Below are 8,921 nucleotides of genomic sequence, written 5' to 3' on the forward strand. Positions count from 1 at the left end.
CAAATGATTTATGACAATCATGTCCTTATAGCACAAGAAATGGTTCTATAAATAAAACTACACACTTAATCTCAAGCGGTCATTAATCGTCCATCATTTAAATGACCTTGAGTAGGGATAAATTTTTATTATAATATTTAATGATCACTTAATAGGTGTTTCTTTATCCAAGACTGGTCTTGATACCCTATTTTGAATATTCTCAAACTCGAGTGGACTTAATATTTAATACTAAACCACAATTAAATAGAAAAGGAGTGATAAAATTGCATGAAATTAAATTACTTCAAAAACTGAATGGTTCATATTAGTGTCTTACATTAAAATATTCAAAAATTAATAAAAAACACTAAAAAGGGAAATCAAAGCCAATCTCCAACGTGCCTGATTCCCATTGCCTCAACTTGCTTGTTGTGCTTCACTTGAGGCAGAGGTTTTGAAAGGAATGGTGTCCTTCAAACAAGTGTATTATTCTGATAGCGGGTTCAGAATTATTAGAAAGCTAATATATTCAGTAAGGTCAAGTGATCGGCATGCCTGGGTGAAGGCCGCTTCCGATCAGTAATATTAATATAATTAATATTACAGCTTAATCTTGACTGAACCCTTCGGGTCACACCCAAGCAAATATATGCGAACCAACTCGACTAATTAATTCGGAAGAAATTAATTCGTCGCCTGAGTGTTAAATATTTAGACGTCGGTAATTTGAGCTTAGAGCGTCGAAACCGATTATCGGAAGTCGAGTCTAAAATGATAAAAGACGAGACGCGCAAAATAATAATAAATCGACCATATTCCCGAAAATACCCCTAGTATCGGTATGCCCCGAGCATCCGAATGCTAGGGGTAAGACGAGCTAGCACACCGTGCTAGCAGCCCCGGCCAGCCGCGCCTAGGCACAGCAGCAGCCGCACCCGCACCAAACCGCAGCAGCTGGTGCGGGCTGGGCTCGGGTCAGGTGCGGGCTGGTTGCGGGCCAGGTGCGGGCCGGGCTCGGGTTGGCTCGTGGCTTGGCTCGGGCCATAGGGCCATGGACAAGGGGAAGCTTGGAATATGGGAGTAAGTGGGAGAGGACATGTGGCACAAGGAGAGTATTGAGTGGGGAGCAAGTATGGTCCCCTACTCTCCATGTGGTCCTCACCAACCCATCTCACATGGTAATGCCACTTGTAGATTTATTATTAGTTTGCAATTTTAATTTAATTTAGCTTTAAATTAATTTGTGGAATTTCATGATCCCACATTGATGGGATATAAATTCCCACTCATACTTTCCTCAATAAATACCAAGCTTGGGATTTGGAGTAAAGTGCTTGAGTGGGAGTTAAAAAGAGCATTCCATAATTTTTGGGAAACCTCTTAAACTCACATAACACTCGGGTTTAGGTCGGACCTTGCTAACCCCAAGGTAGTAGACCTTAAAGTTGTGTTCGCCCATTTGTGGGTGGATACCGTCGGAGGCGCTGCGCTTAACGTGCTAGTAGCTTTCAAGTAAGAGCCCCGGGTTTTGGGCGAAGCTCGCTTCGAGGGTAAGATTCGTTATCTTTTCTTTGTGAATATTTATTTATGCTTTGTGATTTCAATTATTGCGAGTGGTTCCTCGAGAGGGGTTGTTTCCGAGGTGAGTCGGACTCACCAAACCCCAACAGGTTTAGTAAGTGGATCGGCTACATTGTCGTCCATTCCAACTTTACAAATTCGGATTTCACCCTCTGATTTCCTTTCTCTTATCATGTGAAATCGCCGCTTGACATTTTTGACCTTCTGATGTTCCCTTGGCTCTCTAGCCTAAGCAATAGCTCCATTGTTGTCTCAATAAAGGGCTATTGGACACTTGATGGAGGGTACAACATCAAGTTCACCAACGAACTTACGAATCCAAACTGCCTCCTTAGCCGCTTCAGCAGCTGCCAAGTATTTGGCTTAAGTTATAGAATCTGCAATTGTGCTCTTCTTGGCACTCTTCCCAATAAAAGCTCTTCCATTTAGACAGAAAACTTATCTACACTGTGATTTGAAATAGTCTCTGTCTGTCTGGAAGCTTGCGTTGGTATAACCTTCAACAATTAATTCTTCTAAGCCACCACATAGCAGGAATTTATCGTTGTTCCTTTTCAGGTACTTTAGGATATCCTTGGCCGCAATCCAATGCGCCTCTTCTGGGTCTTATTGGTATCGGTTTGTGGCACTTAAGGCATACGATACATATGGCGTAGTACATATCATGACATACATGATCGATCCAATAAGCGAAGCATATGGAATCTTATTCATCCTTTCTCGCTCATCAGGTGTCTTTGGACACTGCTTCTTGCCTAGGGTTATGCCATGTGACATGGGTAGGTGTAGGGAATATTTCAAGCATTACCCCAAACTTGAGCCCCACTATGATCATACACTTAAGCACGGTGGCGTCTAAAGGGAAGGAAGCTAGAGCAAAAGAGTCGCCAACAAGTTTTAGGAACTTGTAAACCGTTCACAGGGTGAAGGTTACACCCCTTAACGATCCATGAGATCGCCAACTCCAATAGGTCTGGGACCATGACTAGTGTTTGGGGAAGAAGGTACAAATCTGCCCTAAAAAATATTGAACCTGCCCTAATAATAGGTTTACCCTAAACCTGTTATCTATGTTGGTTGAATATTAATGCACAAATAAATCTATTATTGGCGATCACTTGAATTATATTAAAATTAACCCTAAACAAGATTATTAATTATCTTATTAAGCGTGATTACAAGTACAATTTCCCTTTAATCCTGCAAGAGAGGGCGTGATCAAGCAACAACAATAATAATATATATCAAGCAACAATAATAACAATCATCATAATTATAATCATAATCATAATGACAATCATAATTAAAATAATGATGTTAAAGCATAATAATAGCAAGATCCTAGGCATGATACTAACAAGATTAATAACAAACCCTAACATGTCACTAAACAATAAAAATCAAAGCTTTAGCCCTAACATGATACTACATGATATTAATATGATATTAGAAAGCATAGGAAGCGCCCTAAACATGATACTAGGAAGCAATAAAACATCCTAACATGATACTAGCAATCAACAAAACAATCTAAGCATGATTTCTATATCAAAAGATCAATAAAGCAATTAAAGCACTTACTTCGATGCCTCGTACCTCTTTCTAATAACAAAATACACGCGTTAGTAACTTCAAGGAAAATATAAAAAAAAATAATTAAATTAAATAATGGAAATAGGGATTTGGGACCAAACCCTTAGAAATTATAACTTTTCACGTCTGGGGCGAAGGCAACTTCGAACTTGGCTAGGTGTGTCTAGAACTAATGTATGAGGAATTTTGTAAGAGGGTAGGTTTAGAAAAAGAAGAGAGAGAAGAAAAGCTTCTAGCTTTAGAGAGAGAAAGAGAGAGATGATGATTGTTGAGAGTTGATGATAGAAAAAAGGGGAGATATGACCTCTATTTATAGGAAAAAAAGAGAGTCGAAAAATAAGAAAAGAATCCGAATTCGAATCGAAATAAAACTCGTCGGTCGGCAGTTTTTGCGAAATTTTTTTTATCATATCTTTTGATCCAAAAGTCCAAATAAGTCATATAATATGTCGTTGGAAAGATCTTGAAGTCTAATTTCCAACCCTATTAATATCAGATTAAAATCTTTTGTAGATAAAAAGATATGGCCGAAATAGTGGGATGGTGTCAGTTTTGGATAGAGTTTCGTATTCCATTCATATCTTTTTTGTTATAGCTTGGAATTAATAATATAATATATCATTGAAAAGATAATTTCAAGATCTATCCAACCATATAAGATTTGGATAAAGATTATGAGGGACGAAAATATTATCTGACTTTCTTTGAACATCTTTAAATTTGAATAGAATTAGGACATAAAAAAGGAAAGTTTTTAAAAACGGAAAGTTTTATTCAATTTAAAATTCTATGATCTTATCTTTTCAAAAAGATAATTAAGATATTTTAGAAACTTATAGAAGCTTCTAATTAATCCTAATTATTTAAGGAATAGGATTAAACCTTTGGACCCTCCACATGATCATTGGGTCATAGGTAAAATACGGTTTGGGCCCGGTTTAGTATTTTGGCCATAACTTCCTCATTATTCATCGGAATTGGGCTTATAATATATCGTTGGAAATCTCTTCTTGAGCCCCATACAACTACACCATTATTGGACCCTTGTCATGGACCAATCTAAACTATATTGGCTATTTTCATAAAATAGGGTAAGAAAAGAAATATTTTCAAAAACAGAAAGAAGAGATATTTTAATAAAAACATCCTCATCACTAGACTTTCACACTTTCACTTTGTTCGATAATCAAATGACATGAAAGGTATTCATCACTGGGTTTGGTTTTGGGGAGACACATTTGGGTGTCTACAGTACGTGACCTCTTCTGGCCTCCTACATACTAAATCCTGCCAGTACCTTATCGATATAAGTACTCTGGCTCAATCCAATAAACCTCTTAGATCTATCCCTATAGATCTTGATGCCCAATATGTACTGAGCCTCCCCCAAGTCTTTCACTGAAAAACATTTTCCAAGTCTTTCACTCTAACATCGGAATGCTATTTCCAATGAGCAACATGTCATCGACATAGAAGACTAGGAAGGCGATGTCACTCCCATTGACCTTCTTGTAAACATAAGATTCATCTAGATTCTTGATAGAACTAAAGTTACTGATGGCTTCATCGAATCGCACATTCCAACTTCTGCAAGCTTGCTTTGGCCCATAAATGGACTTTTTAAGCTTACATACTTTCCCAGCATTGTTTTGGTCGACAAAACCTTCAGGCTGTGTCATATACACAGTTTCTTCCAAATTTCATTTAGGAAGGCGGTTTTGACGTCCATCTGCCATATTTCATAGTTGTAATATGTAGCACTCGCTAGGAGGATCCGAACGGATTTAAGCATTGTGACTGGAGAAAAGGTTTCATTGTAATCAATACCATGAATTTTCCTGTAACCTTTTTCTACCAGTATATCTTTGTAAATGAATACATTTCCATCTTTGTCGGTTTTTAATTTGAAAATCCACTTACATCCAATAGGTGTGTAACCCTCGGGTAAGTCAACCAAGTCCCAAACTTGATTTTCAAAAAAGGAATCCATTTCAGATCTCATGGCCTCTTGCCATTTAGTAGAGTCGGTGCTTGCCATTGCTTTCTTGTAGGTTGCCGGTTCGTCTTCATCCATTACCAGGATGTCCCGATTCTCGGTTAACACAACACTAAGATACCTATCAGGTTGAGACCTCGGCCTCTGCGACCTACTTAGGGTAACGGACTAAGCATTTGCATTGTCGGTTTGACTTTGCACATTTTAACCAACGTCAACAGATGTTGTTTGAGTACTTTGACTGTGAATCTTATTTTGTTATTTGTCCTCTCGAACTTCATTGAGTTTGATTTTCCTACCACTTGTCATTTTTGAAATATGTTCCTTCTCCAAAAAGACACCATCGCAAGCAACAAATACTTTGTTCTCGGATTTATTGTAGAAGTAATACCCTTTGGTTTCTTTTGGATAGTCCACAAAGAAAACCTTGCCAGATTTGGGGTGAAGTTTGTCAAAAATCAATTTCTTGACATGGAGGTTTCTTCGTCCATAACTCGTATGGAGTCTTTTCTACAGCTTTTTATGGAGCACGGTTTAGTTTTAGTGCCGCGGTTAGAAGTGCGTGTCCCCAAAAAGAGATAGGAAGATCACTAAGACCCATTGTTGATTGTACCATGTCCAGCAAGGTTCAATTTCTCCTTTCGGATACTCCGTTCCATTGTGGAGTTCTTGGAGGTGTAAATTCTGAAAGTATACCCTTTTCTTTCATATGGTCATCGAATTCTTGGCCCAAGTGTTCACCACCTCGATCCGATCGAAGGGCTTTGATTTTATTGCCAAGCTGATTTTCTACTTCACTCTGAAATTCTTTGAACTTTTCAAACGATTCAAATTTGTGCGACATAAGGTAGACATATCCATATCTACTATAGTCGTGTGTGAAGGTGATAAAATATCGATGGTCGTTTCTTGTGGTGGAGCTCATTGGCCCACATACATCGGTGTGTATTAGGCCCAACAAGTCACCTGCCCTTTCTCCCAACTTGGAAAATGGCTGCTTTATCATCTTGCCTAATAAACATCCTTCGCAATTCTCAAACGATTGTAAATTGAATGAGTCATCAACACCTTCCTGTACAAGTTTCTTGATGCATTTGATGTTAATGTGGCCAAGACGACAATGCCACAAGTACGTCTGATTTGACTCAATGGTCTTAGCATTCTTGGTGGTATAATTAACACTATAAACTTGTTTGTCTAATGAAAGCACATTTTAGATAAACATGTCATACCATAAACATATAAGCAAGACTTTTAAAACAATAGTCTTGTGATCAAAACAAAGATGATGTCCAACGTCAAAATATCAATGTATGGTTGATAAAAAAAACTTAAACAAGTTCTATGTCAAGACAAACTATGGGATTACAAGCCTTCCGGAAAGATTATCTTCTTCTTCCGCTTGTATATCCATATCCACTTGGTAAGCCCTTCTTACTTGGTTCCTGAAATAGGAGCATATAGTGAGTCATTAATGGTATCTAATACCTTATGAATTGCTTTTATTTAGGTGTAGTTTATAAAGAAGTTACCTGAGGTAGAGATTTCTCTTCCCTTTGCCTCATCTTCCAGGTACATGCTGCATTCTCTCTTATAGTGGCCCCGCCGACTATAGTAGAAGCATCGCATTCTTACCTTGTTCTTGGACTCCTTCTTCTTTTCCCTTAGAGCAAGCTTGAGTATATTACTTCCGCAACGATTGGCCTATTGAAGCTCATTGACAACCTCCATCAAAGAGTGTTTGTCACAATTGGCAGTTAGCCGCATCTTCAATGCGATATAGCTTGAGTGAAGAGAACTCAATAGCATGTGAGCAGCTTGCTCATCCTCCACCGGCTTGCCAATGAGCGCCAAGTGAGTGAATAGCCTTGTCATTCGAAGCACGTGAGCTCGAAGTGGAATTCCGAATCTTAGTCTAGAATTGTAGACTTGCGCCCATACCTCTTGCCTCTCCTTGGCAAGGCAGCCCTCTTGCGGTGGCTTGATCTTCATGTTGGAGAGTGACCAAGTAACTTCCTCCACGAGACCATCATAGTTGCCTTTGATGCTATTGGTGACCCTCTAATTGACTATATCCTCTAGAGCTTTGAGGAGCATGTCCAAAAAATAGTTGGAGAACTTCCCCTTCCGTTGTTTCGGGATGGAGTTCGCCATAAGTCATGAGACTCTTTTGCAATCCCAACCTCATTCCTCATGAGCCTTATCGCTCATAACCCCTTTTGAGTAGAAACTCGGGATGGGTATGTCAAGAATGTGCTCTAGGTAGCAATTTCGGAGGGTCTTTTGGAGTTCTTCTTCCCACTCCTTAAAGTTCACCAAGTTCAAGATAAATGGTAAATTTTCGGGAAGTTCCGGGCACATTAGGTTGTTGTCGTTGTTAGTTGAAGACATGATTCTACAATTGAAAAAATTTTAAATGAAAAACCATTCATAATCTTTTAATAAGATTGACATCATGCATATTAATCAAAGTTATTTTAACGTCTTATTCATACATTAAATTGTCCCCTTTTGGTGAGAATATGTCGATTCCAAGATCCAAAGAATCAATGAGTAGTTAAGCTTGCTTTGGCTTGACTTAACACTCAATATTATAAGTTAAGCAACTCTTTTCTAATGGATCAAAGCCACTCTTGGTTAGATAAATCGTCGCATCTAATGCTCTCTCAACAATTTATCAACTTTGCCACGACATGTTAGGACTCTATCACTCATATCGTTGAGTATAACCTAAACCAACATGCATACCCGATATGCCTAACGTATCCTAGGGAAAAATAGTGATGCCTCGCTTTGGTGTAGCCAATAACTACTCTCAAAAGGTCGATAAATGTTGTTTTGGAATTCCAAATTTTACGCAATATTTTAGGGACCTAGGGTTTCTATGTTGGTTGATCTAAGTGAACTTAATTAATCATCGCAACATTCGAAATCCTAAAGATGCGTCTAACATATTATTCATATATATAATCATAAATATATATCGAAAACATAAATAAATGATGCATTTGGCAATTAGCATGACCCCTTGAGTCTTCAAGGGTCTCATTTGCAACTTCATAGCTTCGTCTTCCAAGAACCCCCGTCTCCAAAATTTTAATTAAAATTAATAATCATAATTAAAATAATTAAAATAAATAAAACAGACAAAACGCAAAATAAAGCCTAACGCTTTCGTGTGCCTAACACCAAGCAACAATGCTTGGTTTGCTAGGCACCAAGCTTTGACTAGACATGCACTAACCTGCTTATGCACCAAGCATCACACGTACAAGCTCACACTTGCACCAGCCGCACACGCCACGCACACCACACACACGCACAGCAGCGTGCATGGCGCGCATAGCTAGCTGCTGCTGCTGCGCCATGCTACTGCTTGCTTGCTGTCCGTGGCGCGCCATGCTGCTAATCAGCAGGCAGCAACCATGCACGGCTGCACGCACCAGGCAGCCACCTCTTGGCAGCCACATGCGGGCTGCTGTGCAGCCCAGCTATCCAAGGGTGGTTTCGCCTTGGTTTTTGTGCCAAAACCTCAGGATTTAAAGCCTAATTTTGCGTGACTTAATTAATTAATTCCAAAATGATTTTAGAATTAATTTAGTGAGCAAAATGATAATTATAACAAGTCCAACTTAATAAATTCATCCAAGTGCACAAAACCAAAATTATTTCCATGAACTATTCTTTAATAAAATTGGTTCAACTTGATGTAATAAAATAAATAGGGCTATTCTCACTATTAATTTAATTAACTTAAATTAATCATGAG

The sequence above is a fragment of the Chenopodium album genome, chromosome 13 (assembly GCF_948465745.1).
Source record: "Chenopodium album chromosome 13, dcCheAlbu1.1, whole genome shotgun sequence".
NCBI classification, from domain to species: Eukaryota; Viridiplantae; Streptophyta; class Magnoliopsida; order Caryophyllales; family Amaranthaceae; genus Chenopodium; species Chenopodium album.